Source organism: Giraffa tippelskirchi, chromosome 8, assembly GCF_054371585.1.
Source record: "Giraffa tippelskirchi isolate mGirTip1 chromosome 8, T2T-mGirTip1v1.2.pri, whole genome shotgun sequence".
NCBI lineage: Eukaryota > Metazoa > Chordata > Mammalia > Artiodactyla > Giraffidae > Giraffa > Giraffa tippelskirchi.
This window is the reverse complement of record NC_137282.1, coordinates 102681106-102702773: the sequence shown is the minus strand read 5'-3', so window position 1 is coordinate 102702773 and position 21668 is coordinate 102681106.

Here is a 21668-nt window from a genome sequence, read left to right as displayed (position 1 = left end):
TAGAAAAGACCCTGATGCTGGGAAAGATTGAAGGCAGGAGGAGAAGGGAATGACAGAGGATGAGATGATTGGATGGCATCCCCTACATGATGGACATGAGTTTGAGCAAGCTCCAGCAGTTGGTGATAGACAGGGAAGACTGGCTTGCTGCAGTCCATGGGGTCAAAGAGTTGGATTTGTGAAATACAACTCGTGTTGTAATTCATCCAGTCACAGGATGAGACTCTACATTTTATTTTCAGGAGTCAACCCTGTGACTATAGGAGGTAAGGGTCTCTTTAAGGGCACATAATGAAGCATTCAGCTCATTTATGTGGCACTTGAACTGGGAATTCAAATCCCTGAGTGCATCCTTTTCTTTCAATATTTTGTCTAGTGACATTTAGAAGCAACCAGGTAATCTCATTATATTCACTAGATTTCAAAAAGTGTTAGAAAGTATCCCATAATTAACCCAACTCCTTGCCTTTTTATGTGGTTGATTGGGAACATCCATTGGGAAATATTTTGTGTATCTTTATTGCCAGATCATGCCAGATGAGAGAAGACAAGTTGAGGACAATAAGTCAAAGAAAAGGAATTCTTTTTTACTCAGTCTTTTAGTCTATTTAGGCCTTCAGCGGATTAGATGAAGCTCATTCACATTGGGGAGGGCAATCTGCTTTACTCAGTCTACCTATTAATTGTTAATCTCACCCAGAAGCATCCTCACAGACACATCCATAAATAATGTTTGACCAAATATATAGGCATCCTTGACCAAATCAAGTTGACACATTAAATTAGCAATCTCAGCTCCTAATAATGATATGTACCTTGATTTTATTGAAGATACAAAGTTATTCATGATAATTACAGATATTGGGTAATTATTATTTTTCATCCTGTGGTGATGGTTGAAAATTTGGGTGTCTATATATTGAACAAATTATGAAATCTTTTTCTTTGTCTTCTAGTATATGAACTTCTAACCTCCTTGTCATCCCTTCAGTTCAGTTCAGTTCAGTCGTTCAGTTGTGTCCGACTCTTTGCAACCCCATGAAATCATGACCCCATGATTGTCATCCCTTAAATCACCTTTATTAGGTTTGCATAGGCATCATTTGGGGATATTGGTAAAAACAAAGATTCCTGGAATTCATTTCTAGAGATTCTGACTTGGAAGAACTGGGACATGTCCCTGGACTCTGTATCTTTAACAATAATTCTAGTACCAGCAGTTCACGCTTATACTTTGAGAAACACTGGTTTGTATCATGGTCATTAACAAAGAATGGAAAATTTATGGCTTTATAGGCAGCCTGTGACTTAAAATAACATTCAATATTTTTTCCTTTTATTTTGTGAGACTTGTTTGAAAACAATTTCCCCCCGAAGTATTCTGAACCCATTTTCTTTTGAAGTCTTACATAATGTGTTTGTCACATGGCTGGCATTCCTGAGCTCTAAGGTGAGTATCTAATAGATATTCCAGTCCTATCACCCTGCTCTTGGAAACACAATTCTCATTTTGCACCTGACCTTCTGCGTATCATTATGCAGCCCTTCAACCTCACTCAATACAATTTAACATTAGCTTGAGAGAGGCTGTTACCTCTCTCTTTGGTGTATTGATGCAATTGTTGCAACTCCCACATTTTTTTCCCCCTTAGCTTTTGTTCTTTCTCATTTCTAGACTTGTTCACATATTTCATTGAGACATAACAGAGAAAAATAACTGTTGGTATAATGAGCCTGAAAATTAATAATTTCTTTTAATAAGTTTTTTTTTTTCTTTCTTGTTGGTGCTCTTTAATGAAAATTTAGGAAGGGGAACCAATAGAAGGGCCATAAAGGGCTTTCTCATTACTCAAATTCTAGATGGAAGATGAAAATTTAATGTCATCTCCAATAATCATTGTAAGTGTGCTATCACCCGCATCTTTTACCAGTAAAATATCTGCAATAATTTATTACTATTTTGTCTTTGTTCTACCTACATAGAAGATAGATAAATGGAGCAAACACACTGGTAGGGTTCTACCATTGAGACACCATCTTGGAAGGATAGCTGCTATTGTATGAAGCTGAGAAAAACAAATTTCCTGGAAATAGCAAGATGTCTATAATAGTTTAAGACTTGAGTTAGTTAAATCATAAGTAGCATCCGCTTGACCTATGTTGACAAATACAGTAGCTACCAACTGCATGTGGCTATTTAAATTTAAATGCATTTGTTATGTTAAATAAAAGCTAGTCTCACTAAACAATTTCAAAAACTCAAAAAACAAATTTAGCCAGTTGCAGCCAAGCAATATAGAACATTTCCATCTGAAAGTTCTGCTAGACAGTAAGACATTAGACTCTCCTAGCCCAGCTGAACATACTTGGGGGGGGGGGGGATAGGGTGGGGGAAGTATCTTCTCTGTAAACTGCTGATACTATTGTTTATTTCAATTAATCTCTCGGGTTAAGATGATCTTGAGAAAATTGTATTCTAGAAATTTCCACGTAGGACTGTGTGCTGAGTGGCACTAGAACTGCCTGTATCAAGTATAATGTATTTCTGAAGTGTGAATATGTGTCTTTACCAACAATTAAGCTGTTATTGTTTTTCCCATATGAGTCCCTGGACTTACAGGTAGCAGATGAGTACTCTACAATGAGTTAATGCCTGACAAACTTAACTTTACTCTGTTTCTATTTGGAGGACAAAAATTGTTATTTAAAACTATATTTATAAATTACTTTGTGGGTGTTTTCTGCCTAAGAAAATCTGAAAAACTCATGAGGAACTGATTTTCCACACTGAAAAAGAATCATTTGCTTTGTACTAAATAAATTTATTTTTTATTTTCTTTGTATTAAAAAAAGAAACTTGAAATAAAAGTATTTATTGACAAAATTAAAATCCAACGTGATGTATTTTATCATTATATTGCTTCCAAAGCTTGTGGATTCACCCTCCACTGACAACTCCAAATAACTGCTTTCCAGTTGCTTGCCAGAGATTTTAACTTTCCGTTCTATAATACCATCTTTTATAAACATGCCTGGCTGTGAAAAGATAATGAAGGATCTCATCAACAATGTATAATTGGGCTCATTATATATCTTCATAAAAATAAAAAACTATAATTTGAAAAATACAAGTATTACTTCTTATCTCAATTCTCCCCATAATTACTCTTCATGTTTTTAGCCCAGATTCAGCTGTGTGAACCAGTTATCTGCAATAAAGTACATATGCTAGTTTGTTTTAGCAAAATTGAGGACAAAAGGGCATGAAGTGGGCTGTAACTATACTACAGTTATTTCTTTGAAAAATGAACAATAGCCAGGACATGGAAACAGCTTAAGTGTCCATCAAAAGATAAATGGATAAACAAAATGTGTTTTATATGTATGTGTTTAGATATATATTTTTTTGTTGTTTAGTTGCTGAGTCATGTCTGACCCTTTGCAACCCATGGATGTAGCCCACAAGACTTCTCTGTCCGTGGGATTTCCCAGGCAAGAATACTCGAGTGGGTTTCTGTTTCATCCCCAGGGGAACTTCCTGACCCATGTAGTAAACCTGCATCCCTTTTCATGGGTCAGCCTTGCTAATCTTGTTTGTAGGAAAGCTTGCCTTTTTCTAGGCAGCTGAAACCTTGAAACTTTCATTTGTCACTCAGCTACGATATATCCTTTGATTTTTCCCGTGTGACATAGAGCCCCCCTTTTAGAAAGATTCAGGTGTTTCTGCTTATTCTAGTAAAGAAACCAAATACAAATACTATCTATCTATGTAAATACAGATAGAGATATTACATATCTGTAAATGTCAATGCAAAGTGGGAAACAAAAATATACTGCAGAGAACATGATACTTTGTAGAGCTCACCCAGAAACTAACTACATCTCCCTCTGCTGTCTCATGTTATTCCCACACAGCTGTGTCCACTTTCACTTTCTTGGATTTTTAATGTCCCTTCCTGCAGCACACTTTGTGCACTCTCTTCCTTTGCATGCAAAGCTCATTCTTCCCTTATTTACCTTGTTGGCTCTATTTCAACTTTTATATCTGAGTTCAAATGTCATTTCCGTGGAGAAGTCTTTCTGATCTTTTTTTATTATTATTATTCCTTGTACCATTTAACTATTATTAATAGCTTTTATGCCATTGTGATTTAAAATTTTTTATTATTTGATTCGTGCCTCTATCTTCCATCAGAATGTAGGCCACTTAGAGAATATTTGTCTTTGCATACCATTTTGTCCTTAGCACACAATATAGTGTGATGAACACAAAGCTGATTTTTGTCTTAAAATTTGTTTTGCTTTATGTATAACACATTGGCATGGTTCTGTAGCTTCTATCTGTATATGTGACTTAGCTTATTTGAGAACCACTGTAAAGCTTTGTCTAATTTTTCATCTCATTCATCATAAAGAGTTTGCTGTTTTTAGGAGAGTTATACTCATTCAATCTCATATTTTACTAAGATAAAATTTTATAAATTTCTATTGACTGATTTATAGTGGTTTTCCTTAGCTTCACAGTAGATAGGATCTAGAATCTGTGGATTTATTTATGGTTCCCTTTGGAGGAAGAAAGAGAAGCTTGTCCAGGACTTCACACCTGCAATGATTTCTTGATCTGTGTATCTCTAAGATCTATCACAAGTATCTCTAGATGGAGCTATTTAACCTTTTCTCTTATAAACTAAAAAATAAGCAATGAAATTAAAGGAACTTGCCTAATATTGTGTCTAGGATCGTAGGCCACAACTTGAAGATGGCTTGATGCTGGAGGTTCCTGATCATGTGTCCTAATTTCTTTCTTCTCTTTACCTTTTTCCTTATCACCAAAGCTAGTGAGGCATGTAAATCCCAGGTATGAGAAAAGTAACTGTATCTTTGGTCTAATATTATTAAGAACATTTTATACTAACATTTTTTACTTAAATCCTTATTTTTCCTGAAGAATCAACATGTTTCACTGACCAAACTGGCAAGCGTTGCCTATGGAATGGTAGATTTAAAGAAATCCATACTAATGTACTAGAAAAAACAAAAATCGGAAAATAGGTACAAGGCAGTAGAAAAAACTGGTTAATTTTTATTTTAATACTAAGCATCATGGACTTCAGTGGTAGGACAAAATTTATCTTTTAAATAATAATGATATTAGCAGATATATAGTAGTTCTTACTGTATTCTAAATGCTTTTATATATTATCTTTTAGTTTTCCAATCAAGTCTGTTTTTTTATACAGTTACATATTAATTATAAGTTAAATAGAAAACACAGTCTTCAGCCCTCGGATATACAATTTAGTGTATGTCTAAGAGGTAGATTGAATTCTCAACACAGGTTAAAGTTTATATTTGTTTTGCATAACCAGATCAAATGCCTTTTCTTTTATTAAGATTTGTGATGACTTTTGAGCTTGTATTTCTGGACAGTGAGCTCCTTGAAGGCAGAATTTGTGTCCTGGTTATATTTATATCTCAGCATCAATATAGTAGTCATTAGCCACATGTGGCTAATTAAATTTAAGCTTAATTAAAATGATAGAAAATTTAAAAAAAGTTAGCTCCCCAGTTACCCTAGGCACTTTTCAGCTGTTCAATAGTCACCACTTGTGGCCGGCAATTACACACACTATCAGGTAAAAATTGCATGAACATTTCCGTAACCCCAGAAAGTTCTGTGAAAGCACTGCCTAGAAGAATGATTTGTCCCTGAATTAATACATTAACTGAACTGATCACTGTTTATTTGTTGCTTTTTTAATATTGGCATTTTATTAACATAGAAGATAGAATGACAAAAAGCAAGAAGAGACATGTTATCTTTCCTATTGAATCCTAGCATTTTTTTGAACACAGAAATTAAGCTAACCAGAGTTAATGGGTACATGTTTAACAATTGACTATTTCAGATTCAGTGTTAGAAAGGCTGAGTTTGGAATAATGTGAAGAAGGCTTGTTGTTGATAAGAAATGTCATAGTGGAATTATTTAGCTTGCACATGGTCCTTTTGGGCTTCCCTGGTGGTTCAGATGGTAAAGAATCTGGCTGCAATGCAGGAAACCCAGCTTTGATCACTGGGTCAGGAAGATCTCCTGGAGAAGGGGATGGCAACCCTCTCCAGTATTCTTGCCTGGAGAATACGTAGACAGAGGAGCCTGGTAGGCTGCAGTCCATGGGGTTGAACAAGACTGAGTGACTAACACTTTCACTTTCAAGGTCCTGTTACTAAGAGCAGGAGCATTTCTAAGCAAAGCTGGCATCAGAAGAACAAAAGACGGTTGCCTTCTTTCTGGAGCCATTAAAGGGATAAGAAATTAGCAGATTTTATAACTCTTAAAATATGTGCACCATTTTCAAGCTCAGATGTGTAGGAATCGAAACCATATTTCCCACTAGAAGTGGGAGGAGAGAGAAAGCATTGAGCACAGTAGAGGGACTATTAGTGTAGCTGCAGTAGGACTGAACACAAGCAAAGTGTTTGCTATATTCCTGTACCCATGGTCTTGGGAGCTTTACATTTCATTTGCTTTCATTATTTTCTCTTGTCCTTATGGAAAACCAGTTTAACATGTGTTTTGGACACCAGAGTATGACAGGGAATAATAAAGAAACCTCATGAAATGTCTAAACTGTTATGTGATGAAAATATACTAATTATCTGAGAATCAGCCACAGTTCTGTTAAATACAGAGAGCTCATTTCTGCTGTTGGCTGCACAAATAATACAGCTGTAAGTTTTCTGATAACTGGGGTGATATTAGGTTAAGTCATCCCAATTGCTTACATTGTACTGCTGGAGCAAGTGTGAAGCGGCATTTATGTGTGATTGCCCTTTCTGGAAGAGAATGTTGTATGGGATTTTTCCATGCTCAGGATTAAGACTGTAATTGCTGACAAAAGAAGGATGGAAATAAAACAGTTAAGAGTGGGCACATGGTATATGTAAGACTCTGTTAAAAGAGAAAAGAAAGTTTCACTTCAAACAAGTGATGCATTTTATTTTATAAATTTCTGGATTCTAAGGAACAAATAATAATCCTGTAGTTGGGGATAAAGTGGTTAATGGTTATTTCTTATGTCTTCTCCCAATAATTAGGGCACACCAGGATTTGACTTGGGCATCCCTGGTGGCTCAGTTGGTAAAGAATCTGCCTGCAATGCAGGAGACCTGGGTTGGATCCCTGGGTCAGGAAGATTCCCTGGAGGAGGAAATGGTAACCCACTCCAGTATTGCCTGGAGAATCCCACAGAGGACCCTGGAGGGCTCTAGTCCACGGGGTCACAGAGTTGTAAAGTACTGAGCAACTAACACTTTCACTTTCAAGGATTTGACTTGGGGCTTTCCACAACCAAATACAGAACCTGTAGAAGGAAGTAACAGAATTTCCAATGACACTAGAATTTCTTTTTGCTTCCAGACAAGATTTTATTGATTGAAATAGCTAAAAATGGTATTTTTTGAAAATAATTTTTAAATAAATTAATGACTTTCACATTTGGTGAAACAGAGTGAACTGGGTTTTATTCTTCAAGCTCATTGAAGTTATAATTGGGCTTCCCTGGTGGTTCAGACGGTAAAGCATCTGCCTGCAATGCGGGAGATTGGGTTCAATTCCTGAGTCAGGAAGATCCCCAGGAGAAGGAAATGGCAACTCACTTCAGTATTCATGCCTGAAGAATTCTGTGGACAGAGGAGTCTGGCAGGCTACAGTCCATGGGGTCTCAAAGAGTTGGATATGACTGAGCAATTAACACTTTCACTTTCACAATTATAAGTATTTCTAATTTTTATCCATTTACTTAATCTTTATATTATTTATAGGACATTGTTTAAAGGCAGCGAAAGAAATGTTAATGGCAAAATGCACACTAGTAGGATAAAATGATAATTTTTTCATCAGATCTATTGCATCCATCTGATTTAAATTTCTGCGTCCCATCTAATGATATATTTAGTATGCCAAAAAGCACTGTTAAAAAAGAAATGCTGTATTTATATATACTCTTTCATTTCTTAGCAGATAACACTTTTTGTACCTTCAGTGAGTTATATGATGAGAGAGTCTTACAGATTGTAGTCTGAAAATATTCTCAAATGCTTCAATAACTAAGTATGGAAATTAGAAATGTAATTCAGAGAGCAGAAATTTAAAATATCATATAATAAAAATAGATTTAGTTTTCTTCTGATATGATTAATAAAACCATAACCAATGTTCAGTCTATATTTAAATGTATATTTGGCCCATATAAACAACATGATAAAATATAGCAGTTTAAGATGTTTTTAAATCATGAATAGTTTAAATAAATTATAGTCTCTTTAAAGAGAAAAATAAAAATATATGTCAAAAATATTAAAATAATATTAAATTATTAGTATAATGTTAGTGATTAATTTATTTGAAAGTTTTTAGATCATTATTAAAACATACAAATTGAAATTATTTTAGCAGTTTCTAATAACATGAGGTTTCTATATTATAATTACTTTAAAGTGAGCTTATATGTCAAACAAAGCTGGGAGACTAGTTAATAAACTCTTAGATATTTTTGTTATAAATGTTTGCTAATAGATTTTTAATTCTCTCTCCTTCTCTTTGCTTTCTGCTTTTAAAATAGATTATTTAATCTTTCAAAAACGTCTCAAGTTTCTAGGAAATTGGACATGATGCTGAATACATTTTGAGAACATTGAAGACTAATTCCTAAAATGCAAAAGCCATTGCCATTTTGACTTTCCTCTTTGATGGACACTCCTAGCTCCTTTTGAAGTTGTGCTTTGAAATGTATCTCACTTCAAGAAATGAAAGACTATTTTAATTCTGTTGTTTCTCCAATGGCCAAAGCTTGGTACAATGGACAGTAGTTGACACTGATTGGCTCCATTCACACTCTTCCTTTTTAAGGGAATTTCCTAGTTGTAGTTAGCAGAGTCTCAGATTTATAGGCTAAAGACACTTGACCTATGCTTTATCAGTTGGATGTTTCTGCTCGGGACTTAGAAGGGGCATCAAGCCAGAAGAGTGTTTTAGAATTCATGCACAGTAGCAGTGGAACAATTCACTGGCAGAACATTGGCTATGACCTGGGTAATATCTTAAAGTAAGAGTTCCTGTGGTGTGATGTAGGCTGCTTGGGCTCCTTTGAGTCTCACTGGATTTTTGACCCTTATATTTGAAGCTTCCTACTAGATTGTGTAAGCTGGTCCATAGTTTTCTCATAATTACTTTTTTCCTGTTTAAGATAGCTGGAGTCAGTGTCTGTTGCTTATAGTTGAGGATCCTGCCTGATGCAACTTCATATTCTAGAACTCAGAAGGTAAGCTTACTATTTTTTTTTGAAGAATGAAATGTGATGTGACATCTCCTGGAGATCTTATTTCCTAGAAAGGAGACCTTTACTCTGATAAATATGGTATTTCAAGTAGTCTGTGTGAGAATGGCACCAAGAAGCCACTTGTTCCCAAGCTGCTCTTACAGGAAAGTTAGAAGATCCTAGAGTCAGGTGGAGGAATATGGCCTATGTGTCTGACTCTTGGCTTTTTATCCACTTTCCTACTTATAATGGTTACCATGAGACAGTCTGTGCCTTTCTCTGTCCTTCTAGATTAAATTTATTTTATAGCAAATGGGAAAGAATTACTTCCCATTCCCTCAAAGCCCTGATATCGTAGGATGAGGTAGAAAGGTAGTTGGGACAAAGAGTTTTGCTGAATTTAAATTGCTGAGAATGAGAATGGGAGGGATATATTTCTAGTGATTGTAGAGTCAAAATAAAAGGATGGTATCAGTGTTATAGTACTTATTTTATGTTAATATGAAAGCATGGATATTAATACTGACATTTTGATTTTAAAGTGTCTAGAATTTATTTTTAAAGTGTCAGTGACATGTAATATTTACTGTATTCAAGTATAAGAAGACATTCATTGAGCTTTAAAAATGCTAAGTCAAAAATATTAAAAAATTACAAGAAATATAAAATTATTTATCAACATACAGGTTATGAACATTATTAGCAGGAGAAATTTTGACAAAATGCTGTTACAAAAATAAGAAAAGACACTACCAAATAGAAAAATAAGTTTAACCATTAAAAATTTTGACTACATAAATGAAATTATTCTAATAGTAAAAATTATTTTCTATATATAGATGAGATGTATTATGCAAAAATGGAATGTATTTATTTGAACTTCTGAAAAACTGTGACCTTAAACAACAAAGTACGTTAGTAGTATCATTATTTACCCATGGGTATATTTTCTGGTAAGTTTCTCCAGCTGGGTGAAACAGCCCTGTCTGATTCTATACTAGTAGAGCAATGGTGAAGTGTTACCAACTAGTGCTAGATATTTTTCTCTGGTATTTTTAATCTTCAAATAGTCCCATCTCTTGTTTGATGATTTTAAGATCTTTTAAACAACTATTTTTTAGGAACTGCAAACTTTTTGTTGAAACTGTTTTAGTTTTGTTTCAAAATAAGTATTTCCAGTTTGTACTCAACTTTATTTTCTTTTGTTTTCATCATGCGTAGATAGAGACACTCATGTAGTCTTACCCACATCAGTTTCAAAACAGTCTTGTTCATGTTCTACTTGTTTGAAGTCTTTGAACTGAAGTACAATTATTCTTGCAATATAATCTTTACACTGTGGATTGTTTTCAACCCTCCCCTCTACCACACTGAAGCTGAAGGAGATTATAGAAGAATGCTTTTAAAAAGTGCAACTTTGTTCAGTGTGAATTTTAGTGAAGCGTATAACTCTCTGGATAAATCACAGGATATAAATGATTTTCTCAGATATTTTTAAAAGGCTGAAATAATGGCATCACATCAAGAGAAGTATGATATTTTAGGAGATAAAAATAGTATGGTATATATGAGAATAACAAAAAATTGCATGACAATTTCTAAGCACCACTGGCTGGAATCTCATCAGACTATAAGTGGAGGAGGTGACATAGAGGGTCACAGAATCATGCCCCATGAGAGACTTCCAAATCTATTCATATATTCCTAGGGCACTAGGGCTCACCTATAGAAAGAGTGAAACCATGGGCCCTGATCTTGCAGAAAAGAATAAAGTGGGAGTGGGAAGGTATTTGAAGTTGGAAAGCACATGATGAAAGTTAGCATTTCAAAATTACCAAGAAAAGCATAAAAGAAATAATTACCATACTACTCAGTGGACTAGCATTTATGACTAGGATATAACATTTATGACCAGGACATAACATTTATGACTAAAAGTCAGCCAGCATTTCCAGAGGCCTCCTTGTTAGTCAAGTTTCATGCAATTTTGTGAAGGATTTTTTTAATTTAGGATTTACTGAGATGCCTTGAACCTCATGCTATGAAATTAAGACTATAAGTCTTAGCACTGTGTGTGTTGGGAGGATAAGTATAAGATATGTTGTGAAAATTAAAGCACTGACTGTATCATTGCCACTCAGAGTTGTATTATACCAGTTCTTATGTAGATGTATTCCCAGAATCATACATCATTTTTCTATTCTCTTCAATTATTTTGGATTATTTTTATGTCTCCAGTTATAGTTTGTTCAAATTATTGTTCCTTGTTGTTGTTTAGTCACTAATTCCCTGGTGGCTCAGGGGTTAAAGTGTCTGCCTGCAGTGTGGGAGACCTGGGTTCAATCCCTGGGTTGGAAAGATCCCCTGGAGAAGGAAATGGCAACCCACTCCAGTATTCTTGCCTGCAGAATCCCATGGACGGAGGAGCCTGTAGGCTGTAGTCCCCGGGGTCGCAAAGAGTCGGACACAACTGAGCGACTTCACTTTCACTTTCTTGTCTGACTCTTTGCGACCCCATGGACTGTAGCCTGCAAGGCTCCTCCGTCCTTGGGATTTCCCAGGCAAGAATACTGGAGTGGGTTGCCACTTCCTTCTGCAGGGTATCTTCTCAACCCAGGGAATGAACCCTTGTATCCTGCATTGGCAGGTTGATTCTTTGGTGTTTGTCAACTTAAAGCTGAGATGATGTTTATACTTCCTTTTATAATATCAAATGACTTTTATCAGTCCATAATTGTTTGCTTATTGTTTCCCTTTTTTCCTTGGCCATTGCTTAGAAGTGACTAGAGCTGTTATTAAACTTGGATTTTTTAATACCCAGGATGATCCTGTACTTTGGAAATTTTGTAGTCTCTCAGGCATGTTTATACTTTGTTGTCTTTGTCATCCATTGTGGGTTAAATGTTCTTAAAAAAATGAAATAGTAGCAGGAAATGAGACCACTATAGGGTAAAGAAATGCATTAGTGAGTGTCAGTTCAGGTAGGAAGAGCAAAATGGCCTGCCTCCATATTCGATGGCAGAGAGCATTGGCTTGTGTTTGCTCTTCTGTACTGCTTCAGTGGTCATGAGAACCATTCATGTGACATATATGAGCTTTCCTGGTACTCTTGCAATGGATTTGCATATTTAAATATAAAAATATTTGAGACAAATAGCATTCTAATAAATCATCATTGTGTAGGGAGGTGCTCCAAGAGGGACAAATGCATTTACAGCATGCCAAACATGACTTGTCGGAGAAGGCAATGGCAACCCACTCCAGTACTCTTGCCTGGAAACTCCCATGGACGGAGGAGCCTGGTAGGCTGCAGCCCATGGGGTCGCAAAGAGTTGGACACGACTGAGCAGCTTCACTTTCACTTTTCACTTTGATGCATTGGAGAAGAAAATGGCAACCCACTCCAGCGTTCTTGCCTGGAGAATGCCAGGGACGGCGGAGCCTGGTGGGCTGCCATCTATGGGGTCTCACAGAGTTGGACGCTTCTGAAGCGACTTAGCAGCAGCAGCAGCAAACATGACTTGTAAATGCTACCCAATAGAGTGCTTACATGAATGTTAGTTTCTCTTTAGAAGGAATTTTTGAAACCCAGAATTGAGTGGTTATAGGAGCATTATTTCTGCTCTGATTCTAGTCTCTATTTTCCATTTTTTTGCTCTGTTCAATGTCTAATGGTTTTCTTTCTTTTATTTTTTCTTTTGGCCAAGGCTGTTCCAAGGCAGGAATGGGCTACTTCAATTAATGTTTTCTGATCACCTATTATGTGTCGGGTCATGTTCTAGGCTTTAAATACTATGGAATCTGAAGGAAGGACTAATTTCCAGATTAAGTTCATTTTCTGAACAAATTTCTCTGGGAAAGACTGAGGAGCATTATGCTTCATGGTTATGAAACCATTACAAAGCTCAGGATTTGACTGTTTCAGTCTCATTAACAATAGCCCACCCTCCAGTGACAGATAAGACCTTCATACTATCGGTCCATAGATCAAAGGGAGCAGATCTTTTTAAAGGTGTTATATTTTCAACTTGGAATGGAATGAACTGAATCCACATAGCTTTAAAATATCTCCTGGAATACCTAAAATCTGACAAACAAAGAATGCTTGTTATCCCTTAGCCATCTGCTGGGACGTAAAAAAAAGGCTTGCCAAATGAAAAGCAGCATATGCACACATGACACATCAAAATCGTAAGAAACCTATGCTTGGCTTGACAGGACACGTTTACACCCCCTTCTTGATGCCTGTGTTGTTTTGTTTGTGGTTTCTCTAAGTGTCATAGCAGGTGAGAAATCTTCAAAAAGCAAAACTTCCTTAAGATTTTCAGGTCATGGTGTAACACAGTGTTTAAAATAACATCTCTTTTTTACATATAAAGTCTTTTCCTTAGGCCTTACATTAATCTTTTGGACATTTTAAAGGAACATTATATTCATAATATTAGTACAATATCAAAAGGAAACTCTGTTTCAGAAACAGGTATTGTTAAGGTATTGATATTCATTGTATGTACTCCTCCAAAATGACTCATTTATTTTATTCTATTTGAATTTGCCTGTGAGATCCCTGGGTTGGGAAGATCCCCTGGAGGAGGTCACAGCAACCTACTCCAGTATTCTTGCCAAGAGAATTACATGGACAGAGGACCCTGGTGGGCTTGGTCCATAGGATAGCAAAGAGTTGGACACGACTGAAGCAACTTAGCACACAGCATGAATTCTATTGAATATATTGCCTGTGGAGAGGGAATGTCAAGGAGAAACACAGGATGAAATTATCTGACCAAAAATATATGCTTGCTTGTTTATTAGAATGAGAGAGAATTTAAACACATTTAGTTGAGGGATACTACATTTGTATATTTAAATTTGTATTTTGTCTAATTTTAACATATTCCTCACTCCAGGATGTTCTGTAATGAATAACTTGAGGCCCTGATTGCTTTCTTTCCAAAATCATAATTGTAAATGATGTTATTTATTTCATATCTTTTTATTCAGTTGGTGAATTATCTGCCCATTATATACTTTTTGGTAATGTCATTGCTCATTAATACCTCTATCATGGAGGAAGTAGGAAAATGTAATGAAGCAGAATTCTCTCATTTTTATTTTTGTTGATAGCATTGGCAGGAGACTTGGAAAAGGCTGTCCATGGGAATGGAAGCAAGAGTCTCTTTGAGAATGAGACCAGTGCAGAAGAAGAAAGAGCAGGAAGAAGGAAGGCAGGTGGGTGCCATCTGTAACCAGTCCTGGGCTTAGTTGCTGGGTATGTGGTTTGATTACGCAGTGTGACTTTGGAGGCATTCCCGGATATCTCTTTCTACGCCAAAAAATCTTGATCTGCTGGCTGACCCTTGAAAAAACTTTAAAGACTTTTATTTCACCATCAGAAATAAGGTTACTATCTCTTGGGAATTGTAATCATGACATAAATGCAGTCCAAAATGTAGATTACTAGGATTCTTTCCTTAGGATAGATATTGGGAAAAGGTTTGTTTAAGGGATAAAAGAAGAAACATAAAAGGATGCAGGCATCTTAAGGAGTAAGGAATTAATAGAGTATGAATTTGTAAGGTATAAGGGCATAGAAAAGAGAGATCAGAGGTGAGGAACTATTTTCACAATCTGTTCAGGTCTAGGCCCACCCATCAGCTTGCTGCTGCTGCTAAGTCGCTTCAGTCTTGTCCGACTCTGTGCGACCCCATAGACGGCAGCCCACCAGGCTCTGCCGTCCCTGGGATTCTCCAGGCAAGAACACTGGAGTGGGTTGCCATTTCCTTCTCCAGTGCATGAAAGGGAAAAGTGAAAGTGAAGTTGCTCAGTCATGTCCAACTCTTCGCGACCCCATGAACTGTAGCCTACCAGGCTCCTCTGTCCATGGGATTTTCCAGGCAAGAGTACTGGAGTGGGGTGCCATTGCCTTCTCCGCCCGTCAGCTTAGGTGACCAAGAAAGAAGAGGACTTTCCCCAGAGTTCTGATTGTCATAAATATTTGCAATATATTTTCAGTATAAATTCTAAGCATTTATTTGATGTGTTTATTTTTCTTGTTTCTTCATTTATTCTCCTCGTTTGAAAAGATTAAAAAATACCACTCCTTTAATTAAAAAAGGAAGTGCTATCACCAGGAGTTTGTTTGTTCCACTGTATTCTCTTCAGAACATAGTTTGCATATATCCCAGTTAGTGTTACAGAGGCAAACTTGCTCATGATGCCCTAACCTACCTTTCCCTCAGTTTTCTTGTCTATAAATTGATGATAATAATAACATGTCATTAGGTTAAGGGGATTGAATGAGCCCATATCTGCAAAGCATTTTGCACAAATCCTGTCATATTTAAACACTCAGTAAATGAATGGGAGTCTGGTGGCTGATGATGGTGATGGTGATCATGATGAGTTCTGTGTTATAATGCAGCAAATATAAAATCCTCAAATGAAGGGACTATATATTAGCTGTTTTTGTGTACTTTAAATATAGCATGAAAGCTGCATATAGTACACAAGTATATATTTAGTTATGTCAAAAATTGTGTAATCTTAAATTAATTTGTGACTTTTTTTAAAGTTAGTAAAAAGTTACAACAATGGGATGTTAGCAGACAAATGTAGTTGGATTGAAATATGTGATCTTTAGTTACTAATAAAGTGTTACCAAGTAGAGGTCCTTTGGAAACCTGACTTGTTGATGAGAAAACAAATTTGAAGTTGGCACAGTAATTGACACGAAACGGCATTTCTAGGTTGTTTGAAAATTGTCCTTCCCATAAAGCACATTAAAAATTTCCTTTTTTCTTTTGTATACAGTATGTGCCAGCAGACTTTTTGTGTTTTATTCCTATTTTATTCAGTATGTATTAAGCAGCACAGTAAGAAAATTGAAAGAGAGTTGGTAAAATTTTTGAAATGAATGGAAATGAAAGGAATTGAGAAAGTTTGTCTGAAATAATAGAAGATAATAGAAAGTAACAGCAATCTTCAAATATATATAGAATGTTGGTATGAATATTTCAATAAAGATTGTTTTGGCTGTAGGTGACCAGTAAATCCAACCTAAGCAAACCTAAGGAAAAAAAAAAGGAATGTTTTAGTTTATATAACTGAAAGTTGTACTTGGCTGCATATTTTGGAACCCAGTCACTCTTTCTATCTACACTTACTCTTTCGTTTGCCCCATTCCATAGACTCTCTTGATTCCTTTGGATAAGATGGTGGGCAGAGGAGCTACACCATCAAGTCTACTGAAATTATTTGAGTACATCTCATGCTCAATATTTCAAAGTTCTGTTGTGAATTAGGTCTCATGCTCATTCCTTTATTTGTAACTATGATCATAAGAATACTGTGAATCCATGTTTAAATCACAGACCCACCTCTAGAGACAGTAGCCATCAGCAACACCAGAACTAAATGTACTGAAACTTCGTGATGGGTGGTTCTCCAGAAAAATACCCAAGTGGTGTATTCTAAGGGAAGGAAAGAGAGGATAGTTACTATAACCTGGAAGATGAGCCCTGATATTCTGTATTGCTCCATAGGACAGAAGTGGAATCAATTAGAACAAATAATTTTAGAGTGGATTTTAATTCAATAGAAAGAACTAAGATCTTAGAACTTATAAAGAACTAACCCACCTAAAAAGTTGGAGGACTGCCTGTGAAGTTTGTCTTTAAGTTCTATTTTGGTACCATCTTTGACAGACTGGAGTAAATGATGTTTAAGGTATTTTCTTAGTCTGCAGGTAGTTACTAGATTTCTTCCGTCAATTCTGGATGAGATAAAGAGGTTGTATGCTAAATTATTTTGAGGTTAGATATGTAAAACATTATTTTTAAGGGGCTTGCTTAATGAAAACACTGAGGCTCTGCAGGAAAAACCTTCCACAGAAGGCAATATGCTTCACTGAGAATTCAAACATCACAACATTGATGTTCATATAATGTTTCTTGATAATGTTTCAAAATGTTTATCCTTAATTTTCTTTTTACAAATTCCCTATTTAAGAAAGATAAAATATTAATCTCTCCAGTTTCATAATATGCAATCTTTTAACTTTTTTTCTGCTCTGAATGCTTAAGAAGTAATATAGTTTTTTTTTTGTTTTTTTTTTTGCCACCAGAAAGAGGGAGGGAACTCACAAAGATGATATGATAAGTTAAGAGTCAGTGCTTTTAGTTTTTAAACAGGTTTCTGTTCATAGAGATATAAATGGGAAATTAGGGAATAAAACTAGTAATAATTGAGTATCAGTTACGTGCCAGGTGCTTTATACAATTTAATTCTCATAGTATAATAAGCTTCATTAACATGTGAAAAACTCAAGTTAATGTACCTCATTTCAGTTATTTAACAAAAGTTAAGAATTTCCCTGGGCTTCCCTGGTAGCTCAGTGGTAAAGAATCTGCCTGCCAATGTAGGACACAGGAGTTCCATCCCTGGATCAGGAAGACCCCTTGGAAAAGGAAATGGCAACCCACTCCAGTATCCTTGCCTGGGAAATCCCATGGATGGAGGAGCCTGGTGGGCTACAGTCCAGGGGGTTGCAAAAGAGATGGACAAGACTTAGTGACTAAACACCAAGAACTTGCCCAAAGTCATACTTCTCTTCAACTGGCAGAGCCTAGATTCAAATCTGTGTCTATCCATTTCTAATCCCATCATCACCATATTGCCTGTCTGAGAAAGGGATGAAAAATATGAATTGTTTCCTATTTGCTTGATATTTCTGTTGTTGTTCAACTATATTGCATAAATTGAAGTGGTAGTACTACAGGGAAATTAGTAAGTACAGACTATTAAGGCAGAAAAAGAAATCAGAATTGAGTCCATAATTCAGTAAAAGACACAGAAAAATGAATAGTACATTATACAGTTTTGGAAGATAATGGCAATTGTCTGAGTAGGATTCAGTATTCAAAATTATTACCTTATATCTCTTCTACTCTTCATTCGGTTGGAATGATCATATTCCCTCTTTCTCTGAGCTTTTAAAATTAACCCATTTAAAAGTGAAATGTGGATTCAAAACCATTTCTCTTTATTGAAGGGAAGAGGGAAGCAGCTTTTTTTCTGAATTTCAACCTTGTTGTGAATTTACTACATCCATTTCTAGTCAAAGATTTCTAGCCATTCAAAAGGAAAATAAATTGTTGAAAAGCTTTTACTACTTAAATTATTAAAGAGTTAATTGTAATATGATTTCCCTAGAAAGGTTAATTGTTTTTCCCACAAACAATAAGATGTGAGTTAAATAGAAAAGACTATTAGTACTCACAATGGGCTGTAAAATTTCAGTTTTTAATAAAAAGAGCTGACACATGCAAAGTTATCATTTCATAAAAATAAGTTGTTTTCTCTTGCATAAAAACTTTGATGTATAGTTATGTTAGAGAAAGACTTTTGAAAGCTTTGAGAAGACTAAGCAAGAAAAAAGAGTTATCTAGTCAAATAGGAGAGACTTCAAGGATCTTGAAGAATCATCTGGTTGGCAGATGTGTGCTTTGGAGTCTGTTAGGTAGATGTTTATTTAATACTTTTATCTGATGCTCAGTAAATGAATTTTGTTGCTGCATTGGAAATCTTACAGGGTATTTAAAAGAGTTTCCAGCTTGCTATGGAGAGTTTAAATTTCTTATGAGATTTTGGTTGAAATTTCAAGAACAGCTAACAATTCTTACCTGATCTTAGGTCTGACAATGGACAATGAAGAGTAATAACACATTTCTTAGTTTTACTTTGGTTGGGTCAATTATTTACAACCAGAAAGGCACACATATCTTCTGAGAAATAACAAAGCATGTCCTGCGTAAGGATGAACTATAGTAAAAAAGGATAAGTGGTACTGCAGACAATAACAGCAAGAGAATAGAATCTGTATGTAGTTTGTGTAGTATGTATGTATGTAGTTTGTGTTCTCCTCCACAACTTCGAGACTGTGACCTCAGGTAGTTTACTTCACTTCCTAACCTGTAAACTGAAGTTAAAGAGAAACTATATTATAGGGTTGGTGTAGGAATCAAAAGATATAACATATATGAGTGCCCACTAGAGAGTAGAAATTCAATAAATTTTTCCTCCAACTTGATTGACGTAACTAAGAGAATTAAAGGATCCAAGGAATCAGTGGAGAGAACACTTGACAAGATGATTATGATTTTTAATATTTATGATTGATCATTGTTTTGTCAATATTGAATGTAATTATTGCATGCAAAAAAGCACAAGCTCAAGTGGTGGAAGACCTGGGTTCTATTAATAGTAACAATAGCTACTAACTAGCTGTGTAGGTGTTAGTCTAGACTTGATTTAAGATACTTTCTAGATCTTACTTTTAATTTTAAAATTAATTTTAAATGACCTTTTAAAATACGAATTTTATATACAATGTATATTTCATCCATTCATATTTATTACAAAGCATTTGATGAGTACCTAATTCTGTGCAAGGCATTAATTTAAGGCAACTTTATGATTTGGATGACTGACAACTGAGAGTATGATAGGGAATGCCATCAGCCTCTATATCTGCAGATTCTGCATCCATGGATTCAAACCAACCTTGGATCAAAAGTATTTGAAAAAGATTCCAGAAAGTTCCCCAAACCAAAATTTAAATTTACAGTGCCCTGGAAACTATTTACATAGCATTTTCATTATATTTATAATTATTTAGATAGCATTAACATGATATTAGGGCTTCCCTTGTGGCTTAGCTGGTAAAGAATCTGTCTGCAATGCTGAGATTCCAGCTCACTTGACTTGCCAGGAGTTTTCTCAAGTCTGTTCCTAGGTCTACACTGCATCTGTTTCTGGCTTGCGAATGTTTGTTTTTCCTGCTTTTCTGGCAAAATTATCATTGCTCTTGAATAGGCACAGTTCCTGTCTCCCAGTACTTGCCTCATATCCATTTGTCTTCCTGGAATCTCACATTGCACGTTTGTAAAGGCAAATCCATTTTGATGTGTCTGCCAGTCCTCACAGTGTGAACCAGTTCCATTACCCTCCAAGTTTTGAGACATCTAGATAAGAAGGCAACTCTTACTGGATACCTTTTAAAAGAGAGAACCTGTTCACTTTGGAATTTTCAACAAGCCTTATCTTTATAAGAAACTCAAATACAAAAGAACTGTAATTCATATTCAGTTATCAAGTCAACAAATTGCTGAAGCTGATTCAAAAGGTACCAGATGAGAGGCCTATGTGAAAATAATATGCATCCAATTAAATGTTGTGTCCTTTTGAAATCTGAATTATAACTCAGCAAAGGCAGTCTCACAAAGAGTGGGACACGACTGAGTGACTAAGCACAGCGCAAAGGCAGACTTGGAGAAACTTAGCGTATGCAATTGCAGCCAAATCTGAAAGGATTAGAAAAACTAATAGATTTGCTTTGTTCTAACCAATTCAATTTGATCAGTGAATTCATTTTAACTTGTGTGTTAACAGTCAATCTTTACTATACATGAAGCACCGTGGAAGGCTATGAAACAACGGAGATACTGGCTTCTTTTGTTAAAAAAGAAGAATCTAAATTTTTTAGATTTTCATGTAATATTGTAGGAGTCTAACAATATGAAGAAAAGTACTTTATGAGAAAAGGAAAGGTAATCATGGTATTTTGGGGTGGTCAAAATATATATTATTAAGGCGTGGGCGGCTTAGATTGGCTTTAGTGTTGGCAAAGCTGAAATAAATTCTTAGATATTCTCAGAAACCCTTGTCCTATGTAGTCTATAAGGGCATAATGGAGATGAAGGTGGAACTCTGAGGTAGGTCGTGGGTATCATAGTGAGAGGAAGGAATGGGTGCCTTCATTCCGTTTTTTTCAAATGTTGCTAGTTATTACACTTTTGAGGATAGCTTGAAGGTGGCAAGAAGGCTGGAAATGTGAAAGGGTGGTGTGAGTCTATTACTTTCTCATTGCCTATTATTTCCTCATTATTTGTGCAAGTTCAGCTACAGTTATACTATTTACCTTGGGAGATTGTTACTGTTTTCTTTGAAAAATGAATTAAATTTACAAATTTAATTTGTAATTAAAGCAAATATTTCAATAAAGCAAATTACATGAAATTTTTAGTTTCCCAACACACATAAAGGTTATGTTTATACTGTAGACTAAGTGCACAACAGCATTATGTATTTAAAATGATGTACATTCCTTAATTTAAAATTATTTTATTGCTTAAAAATGCTAACCATCACCTAAGCCTTCAGTGAGCTGTAATCTTTTTGCTGCTGGAGGGTCTTGCCTTGATGTTGATGTCTGCTGACTGATTAGGGTACTTATTGCTGAAGACTGGAGTGACTGTGGCAATTTCTTAAAATAAGACAACAGCGCAATTTTC